The sequence below is a fragment of the Fundulus heteroclitus genome, chromosome 1, assembly GCF_011125445.2.
Source record: "Fundulus heteroclitus isolate FHET01 chromosome 1, MU-UCD_Fhet_4.1, whole genome shotgun sequence".
NCBI lineage: Eukaryota > Metazoa > Chordata > Actinopteri > Cyprinodontiformes > Fundulidae > Fundulus > Fundulus heteroclitus.
Window position 1 is genome coordinate 13,036,762 of NC_046361.1, and position 9,907 is coordinate 13,046,668.

The window sequence follows — 9,907 nt, forward strand, 5'->3', positions numbered from 1 at the left end:
TGGAGGCCGACAAAGAGCCAGATAATGGGAAAGGCTCTGCGGTATTCTGACATGTGGGCTGGTGCAAAGAGATGAAGTATTGTTAAAAAGCCAGAAGCGGAGAGAGGGGGGGGGGGATTCATGCTCAAAGCTTGGTGCATGTAGGAGGTATGCAGACAAAGGCAGGAAAGAGTGAAAGTGTTGTTTTCTGAGGCTGGTGGACAAACGGTCTTTTGGTGTCAGCTTGTTCTGTGCATACCCACTTTTCACCGCCTGTAGGGAAACAAGTTCAGCAGAGGTGGACAGGAAAGACTCCCCAAAAAGAGCAAGTGGGGCTGAGCTGTTGGAATTACGTCCCTTTAGGTGTATGACTTTTCTAACCTGACTCCGCCAGATGGATTTGCTCCGCATATCCATCTGGAAACCTTCTGTTGAAGTAATTTTGGGAACGGGCGAAAATACTGGTTAGCTGATTGGCCTATGTTGGTGATAGACGGGCCAAATAAACCAATCAGATCAACGAAGCATATGACGTACTAACAGCGACGACGAAAACACAACCACAAGCTCTTGCCGAAACCAGTTGGAAGAAGAGCAAAAACATCTTTTCCTCTGAGAAAAGCCTCCAGAGCAGTGTTTTGCTCTTCTTTCAGTGAAGAAATACTCTGTAATTCCAATAAAACTTGCTCGATAGCCACGCTAACGCTAGTTTCATCGACTGAAGCCGCCATGTTCTTTAGACTGAACTGTCGCGCTTCTCGTTGCGTCACACCTCAACCCGCCTCAAAGCCAACGCTGATTGGACGTTCGTTTGGTGAACGGCTCCAAATTTTCTTTAACGGAGAGTAGCCAGACTGATCTGCGAGTGAAACCTTGAAAGCTCGCGAGATCAGGATGGTCTCACGAAGCTATGACTTTTCACCAAGGGGCGTAAAGAGATTTTATCAAACAACTGCTGATTAGCTTTTTTCATCAATTTATCTGAGCTGAGGAGCTCCATGTTTTTAAGGTTGAAAGGCCTCCTTATCATCACCCTAACTTCTAGCTCCCTCCCCAGATTATGTACCAAGTCAGGAATCTGGACGGCCTTCTTCAAAACATTCTTATTGTTTCCTGTCAAGACAAAAAAAATAAATCCTGCTGGTAAAAATGGTATAAATAACTTTGGGCTTAAGTGTAAGATTAAGCCGGGGGTCTTAGCTTGGCCTCAGCTATTCGCTGTAACCCATGTGGGGTTTAGCCCCCAGACTGGTGCCCTGGACCAGCACAGGAAGTCTGCAACAACTGAGAATTCATTCCTGCACGAGGGGAAACCCTGCCTGCGCTGTTGCACCGCAGCCGTCATCAAAACATCAGTCGTCGAAATACACACTTGAAATCTTTCACGGTGGACCGGCAGGTGCTGCGGATCAGCTCCCTTGAAGTAAAACGAATGCTTTGGGCGCTGAGACTAATGCCAGCAGGCTTTTAGTGCAGCACGACAGGAAACAACAAGTACGGTTTTGTCTAAAATCCGAAATATCTGATTACCAGCACTCACAGTATTACATGTCATATAACATGACAGAGTATGTCTCGCTCATTTAATCCATTAAACGTAACATCTGATATTTTAGATTATGAATGGTAATATGAAGCTGTTCTGTTCAAGTGTTTTAGAATAGGACCTAATCTGGTGAAGGAAGAATTGTTTTGAATAATTTTTGGGATTTAAATTCCGGTTTAATTTTACTGTTTGCTGATTTGCCAAGGAATAGGCCTCAGCCCTGAAGGTCTGACTAAAAACGTATGTGTGACATTACTAAAGGGCAAGGAGAAAGCACGTTTGACATTAGATTAGAGGTGACATTTGCGTCATTTGACTTTCTCTGACACTTTAGGCGTTTATCTTAAACTTAATTCCTGGTTGGCAAATACAACAGTTGAATTTACAAGACGAATGACTCTAATACGCAACTACAAAGTTCCAACATCTGCATCCCCTTACACTAATGCCGACTTCCCTTCCTTTCATCCTAACCCTCGAGCCGTGACCTTCAGTTAGGAACCCTCATTGTGTGTCGAGACGTTCTGCCTTTCCAAAAAAGTCTGTGTCAGTGCAGTTAGGTTCTTTTTGAGCGTTTGACTACACATGATTCAATAAAAAGCAGCCTTTAGTCTCTTATATATCTTTTACATCCATGGGCCCCTCACCAATGAGCTCTCTTCCTGCCTTTAATCCCATTGTCTTTGTCTTCTTGCCACTGCCGTGAATAGCCATTTGTGGGTCTGTGTACAGTGTTCATTCACCGGCCTATTAAAGCAGGCCTTCACTGAAAGGAAGCAGCATTTTAGCCATCTCCCTTTTGATTCATTGTTTAGCTTTTAAGGATTGTTTGATGAGAAAGGATCCCAGTTTGGAAAAAAAAAGTGACCTAAAATTACGTCACAGCTACTTCTCTTGTTTCCTTTAACTTTTTTCTTCAGTTTTTTTAGTCCGCTTCTTTTTTTTTAACTAAAATGTCTCCTTCAAATAACGAATGGAGGTTTTTCATTGCTTGCTTGTGGCTATGATGGCTTTGTGTTTCTTTAAAGGTGGAACATTTGTGTGTGTGTTTTGAGACTTTGAAGTGGTGAATGTTTTTTAAAGAAAGCATTAAAAGACAACAACCATTTACAAATCCCTCTTCTTTTTCTGTGCTGTACATCAGCTCGTAATTCAAAGCTTAAACTATGGAGGCTGGTAGTTCTTTTGGGTGATGGGGGGAGGGGGGGTATATTGTTTTGGACTTCTTCCCCCGTTCAAATCTTGCAACAACAAATACGTTACTTTCAACATCACTGCTGCTACCTGCCAACAATCATGTTTGTTTTTTTTCCCAACCGGTCATTCCGGTTTTTTAAACCTTTTTTCTGGCTATTTACGTCATCTTGCGTGTGCTGTCTCCGTCTCCTAATCGTGCCAACACAGTTGTCTTTTCCATATGTCCTATCACTGTTTATCTTATATGACTTCATATCTGACTTTAACTGCCAAAATATCTCATTTCCAGGGCTTGCATCTTACAAATTATTATCTACTGCATGATTTGCCAGTGTTGGAGTGGCAAGCAAATTCTTAGCTTTGCTTTAGAACCACATGGGAGGGCTAGAGGAATGGATTTTTCTCTTTTACAGTTCCTTTGAAGGAGCTGCTGTTGGCACTCACTATTTGCTAGCTTTTTCAACCCTTAGATTGTATTTCTGGCTAAAAGCGTGTCTGTTTCTCTCTCCTAGACAAAGCCACTAAAACAGACACCACCGCTATTAACTCTGGATATTTTTTTTCCTTTAACATACAAAGTACTTCTGGACAAGTGCTTCTGTGTTTATTTTGTGTATTTGCCCTCTCTTCTCACACCCCCAGTTGGTCGCAGCCACCCACTCTGAGCCAGGTTCTGCTGGAGGTTTTTCCCCTTTAATAGGGAGTTTCCCATCCACTGTCGCCACATGCATTCAGAGTATCAGGGATTGTTATGAAGTTAACGACTCAACGGACTAAGCTGTCCATTGCTGGTACAGCACATGCTCACTCTGGAAGAGGAATTGCTATAAAGCCAATGCCTTAATGAATACTGTATCTGACTACATGATGTTATAACTAGGGCTGGGTATCATCTAGGATGAGCCGATTCGATACGATTCTCGATACACAGCTCACGATACGATACAATTCTCAATACATAGCTCAGCTTGATTTGATTCCAATATCGATATTTATTACTTTGAATTAATGCTCAGTGATTCAATCACCAAAATCAGCCAAATATTATGTTTATGTTCTATTTATTGATCACAGACATATTAACAGGAAAATAAAGTGCATTTGCTTCAATGCATTTAACGTGTCACAGAAACCAAAAATGTGCCCAAACATCTGATTTTAGGGACAAAGGAGCTTCTAAAATCCTGTCGGCGGTTCCACAAATTCGTCTCACTTGCTCTCCTTCGCTGTGAACTGTAATGGTTGCGCTGTAATAACGCCCCCTAGAGGTTGGGAGGTATATCGATATTGAAAGCCAGAATATCGATATTAAATCGTTTTTAAAAATATCGATATTAATCTTTATATCGATTTTTATGCACAGCCCTAGTTATAACTAGGACCAAACTGGAAAGTCTTTAATAGTAAATAAATCTGATTATGTATATGTTTATATAAAGTTTATATCTTTCTTCTGTAAAGTGTCTTGAGATAACATTTGTTGAGGACAAAATAAACTCAAATTAATTCAACTGACTTTGTTTCAACAAACAGAGACACTAAATGCTACTAGGTGCATCGCATTGTGAATGTATTCAACCTAGTTCTGTTTTAAATGGAAGTTGCCACAGATGAGCTGAATTTAACTTCCTTTTCTACAAAACTGCTCGTAGCAAACCAAATTTCAACAACTCCTCACAGACCTGGTGTGGCTTATCGGGAGGACCGGTGGGCCGGTCTGATACATTTTTTTTTTTTTTTTTTGGGGGTTGGGGGGGGGGAGGGGGTTCAGTCATGACATTGTAGAGTGGATCATGTAAGCTGCACTGCTCTCGCTATCCCTGGGGTGCCTCTACCTCCACTGGCAGCTCTTTTTTATTTTTTTGACACACCCTGCCGTAACACGTCAGTATACTCAATCAATGGTGTTTGATATTTTAATATTCTTAATATTTTGTTGGACCGCCTTTAGCTTTGATTACAGCATGCATTCGCTGTGGCATGGTTTTGATAAGCCTCTGCAATAACACAAGATTTATTTCCGTCCAGGGTTGCATTAATTTTTCACCAAGCTCTTGCATTGATGATGGTAGAGTCTGCCCGCTGCGCAAAGCCTTCTCCAGCATATCCCAAAGATTCTCAATGGGGTTAAGGTCTGGACTGTGGTGTGAAAATTATGTCTCATGCTCCCTGAACCACTCTTTCACAATTTGAGCCTGATGAATCCTGACATCTGGGAATATCCCTGTGCCATCAGGGAAGAGTAAATCCATTGATGGAATAACCTGGTCATTCAGTATATTCACGTTATTAGCTGACCTCATTCTTTGAGCTCATACTTTTGCTGAACCTAGACCTGACGAAACTGCAGCAACCCCAGACCAAGGCACTGCCTCCACAGGCTTGTACAGTCGGCACTAGGCATGATGGGTGAATCACTTCACCTGCCTCTCTTCTTACCCTGATGCACCCATTACTCTGGAACTGGGTAAATCTGGACTCATCAGACCATGTGACCTTCCATTGCTCCAGAGTCTTATAGGGAAAGGTGGGGCAGGTGTTTCTTTCTCTATTTTTTTGTTAGATAAAAAAAAGAAAGCACACTTCTTAACCACTAAACTAAAAGGTTGGGTACGGTGCATCCAAACAGATCCTCAGTCCAGTATAGCCTCAGAGCAGAGACAGACATAATTGTACCCATGCACTCACATCTAAGAGCATTTTTAGAGTTGCCATTAAACATACAAACCTTGGTTTTGGAGCTAGGGAGGAAACCAATGAAAACCCAAGAAAGTGCAAGTGCAAACGTTACACGGAAATAATCCAGTGAAAAATGTCCTTTATCCTCAACTATCAAACCAACAAAGAACGGCATTGTTTTTGTTTCCCATTTCTAGACATGTAAATAAAGCATCATTTTTATTCATACATGATACAGACAGGAATTCTGTATCCAGTACCATCCAGGATCATGGGAATATCCCTCCTCTGCTCCACTTTAACAGCAGGAGCTGTCTGAACTTCGTTGCAAACAACCCTCATTCATCTCCCTCATCCAAATATTTGGCTGGCCTCCATCTGCCTTTTGTCGCATTTGACTATCTCTCGATCCCCATGCTGTGTCCTAAGCTACTTTTTGTATCAGTGCCATGCAGGATAATAGTGGGCTGAGGAGAGGAGATATCAGCTCCTATCTTGAAAACAACTTGCGAGCACATTGTTCTGCTGATACAGTATATATGTTTTGACCGTTCTGATGCAAGATCGAGATCAGAGCAGATCTGTTGAAATTAGATTACTTCTGATCCAGAATATTACCCAATAACATTTACAAAATATAATCCATTACAATATTTCTTCTACAGATCCACAAACATGACTTTAAAATTAAAGGAACTACAACATGCTGTTTGTTTGGTTATATAATAGACCTCAGCTTGGTAATTTAAACCATTATGCACAGTAGCTTTAAGATTGACATAATTGCATGAAGTTATATTTTTGCACAAATGTAAGCATGGAATGATAATTTTAGAAGTAGGTAACAGGATACTGGATCTACTGAAGCTAGATTATTAAATCTGTGTCTGAGTGTTCAACTATCAGTAGTGCTACAGATACTTGAACACTCAAAGAACTCCAACGTCCTCTGGTGGATTTAATGGCTGAAAGGCTTGCTCCATGTTTAAAACATTCACATGCATTGCATTTTCTTTTCTTCTGAGATAGATATAAACCAGCCTGCTGCCTAGTAAAGGAGCAAGTTCAGAGGACAGATATAACAATCAATGTGCTACTCATTCTGCACAAACTAATATATGGTTTAAGCTATACTAATGTGTGTTTATATGTAATATTAAACCCCTCATTAAGTTTTTTTATTTAAATATTTAAATATTTTTCTTGTGTGAGTTATTAAGTTTTTTGTTCACATCAGCAATTTTGTGTTTATGTCAGCATGTGTGCCTGTCTGTCTACATATTCAGAGTGTGTGTTTTTGCATGAATAATCTATGCAGTGGAGCATTTAGTAATGTGCGTGATGCATAATTCATTGATAAGAAAAGGGATGGGCCTTCATTAGTCAAGTTTGACGCTGCTGTGAACTCCACCTGTTATTACACTGCTCAGTGAGTTGCACACTGAAATCATTTGAGTGTTGCATTGTGACTAGATGGTGTTTATAATTCCTTAGTGCTCCGCCATGCCATTAGGAATGGGGTTTCCAGCTATCAGGAAAATCAAGAAGAAACGTGAATAAAATAAAATGAATAAATAATTGTATTTATTTATTTCAATATTGCTGTTCCCCATGTGTATCCATTAACTGATACTTTGTACATCAAGTATTTCCAATCATGTCCACAGACTTTTTCTTATTCACAGACTGCAAGTCGGGGCATTTCCCCGATCCAAAGAATATACAAGTTTCTATTAATTTCCAGATTTTTACCAACTCCAGCTTCCTCCCACAAAAACCAAAATCAAAGCCATGCATGTTAATGTCATTGGTTACTCTCTGTCTATAGGTATGAGGGTTTAAATGCATGGTTGTCTGTCCTGTACCTCTCCATGTTTCGCAGTAATGGTCTGGTGACCTGTCCAGGTTGAACCCCTCCTCTCACCTATTGCATCTGGAAATAGGGACCTGTCTTTTGCAGATGTGGAAGCAACATGGAAAATATATTAACTTTAGTGGCTTCCCTAGCTACAGTCTCAATAGACTTCCTCCAGAATTTGATAGCCTTGAACTAAAGTAGGTTAGATTACTCTGCACATCTGACATCAGTGGAGAACATAAAATATGATGCTTAGACCTTTTGAAAACATGTTTTAGTGTGTGTTTGTGTGTGTGTGTGTGTGTGTGTGTGTGTGTGTGTGTGTGTGTGTGTGTGTGTGTGTGTGTGTGTGTGTGTGTGTGTGTGTGTGTGTGTGTGTGTGGGGGGGGGTTACTTGAGATTACTTTTCCGACACTTTCAGCAGCATCACAGACACTTTGACCCGATCCCTCCACACCTCGGCTCTTGTGTGAGAGAGGTGTGGAGAAAGAGCACAGCAGTGTTGGAAGAGGAGAGCAAACTTCCTCCTTCCCATCTTCATCACATTCTTCAGAAGGACAACAGAGAGCATACTGGCCAGCTGTATCTCTGTCTGGTTTGTGGCCTGCAATGTCACAGATTGGAAATGTGTAGAGAGAGTGGTAAGGACGGAATACAAACTTTGTCCCTGCACACCACAAACAGGGGAAAGGGAGAGCTTTATCCAATCTACACCAGGAACAAGCTTGACTTTGAGTAAGTGAGTAAGTAGGTAAACTGTATTTCTTAAGTGCCTTTCACAGGCAAAGCAATCACAAAGCACTGTTCAGAAAACCAATAAAACAACAATTGAAATAGAATAACAAAAATAAGATAAAATCACAATAAAAATAAGCATTCAACAAAAGGCCAGTTTAGAAAAAGTGCATTATACTCATCTGGGAGAGGACGCTGGCGCGATGTGTTCGTCGATCCTACGCTTGAATGAATTAATTTGTTTCACTGTTTATTGCATGGTCTGCTGTCCTTGGGTCTCACTGTGGTCCTGGATGCCTTTTTTGTTGGGGGTGGGGATGGGGGGACTTTGTGCTGTGGCGTCCTGGTGGCTCTTTTAAATGATGATTTTCCTCCTTACGTACCATGATGCTAAGCTATTCTACTGTGAAGTTGTTGAGCCTCAGTAACGGCAACGTGTAAGATGGCCACTGGACATTTCCACCATCAAACGGCTGGGGCTATTTCGCCATCCTCCCTACGTACACGCGAGCTCCCGAAGAAAGTTTATTTTCCATCGGATTGGATCCTCCGTGGGAATCATCTTGTCAGCTGGACGCCCTTGTGCATGCCACTTACGTCATCAGAACACCACAGCTCATTGGACTTGTAGTCCTGACGCATCTACAGCTGACTCAGCTTCTCTCTGGCCACTGGAGAAATGTGGAGTAGATTTTAAACGTCTTAGGCCAATCGAAAGAAACATGACTGGGTCTCATCTTCCAACTGAACTCTTTAATATGCAATCTCTGTCCTATGAAGCATGCCTCATCTAAGAGCACACCCAGGACAAGGATCTGGGTATTATGTGCCCTACAGGGACCTGGCATCAGCAAAACTGATTTTCTGCTCTCAAAGAGGCAAAAAAGCTTGGCTGTCATTTTTAAAGATCATTTGGATTTCTCTTCCATGACTCTGCCAGAGCTGTCCTTTTTTGAGTGCTTGGCTTTCTACTTCAAACCACCTTATTCAATGATAGTGCTCCTCGCAGGCCCCCAAAACATCATTCTTCCTTTTTCTCTGATATGTTTGAGACTCTGTCAATGCTCTGTTCAACAAACTCCAACTTTCTAATACTTGGGGATATCAACATCCATGTTGATACGCCCACCAAGCATCAAGAAGCTGAATTACTTTATCTTCTGGACTGTTTGAACTTAAAACAATTTGTCAAATTGCCAAGACACACTTGCGGACACACTCTGGATTTAGTCATCACAAACTCTTTAACTGTGCAAGATCTTTCTGTTAATGACATGGGTGCCTCTGATAACAAAGTGATCCATATCGAGCTCCCCTTTCTGAATTGTGCCATAAAGCCAAAATTGAAGATTTATTTCAGAAATCTGAAAAAGATCAACCCTGAACTTCTCTCAGCTGATCTTAAGAGTCATATCCTTGTTTTCTTCCAGTATCCATCAATGCAGTTGAGCTTTAAAATACTGGTCTTGCAGGCATTTTGGACCATTGTGCTCCTTTTAGAAAGAGGACAGTTGCCTTTTCACGCTCGGCCCCCTGGTTTACCTATGGCCTGAGGAAAATGAAGCCTGCTGGTCGAGTGCCCGAGAGATGCTTTTTAACCTCTGGTCTGTGAGTACACAAGCTAACCCAGTCTATATTTTATTAATCTGTTATCACATATAAGTCTGATAATTCCAATGTTCTCTTTTCCTAAACACCTTCAGCCGCGGTCAGCAGTAAAAATTGACCCTACTAATAACCTCTGTGATAAATTTATCTCCTTCTTCCATAATAAGATCCAGACAATTCGATCACCTAACACCCCCCCCCCTCCCACCTACTAATTTACAGCTTAGAAGCCCTCCCCCTTTTTGCTCTTTTCCAGACGTTTGCATGGATGAAGCCGAGGCCACTGTGAGGTCCATGAAATCCTC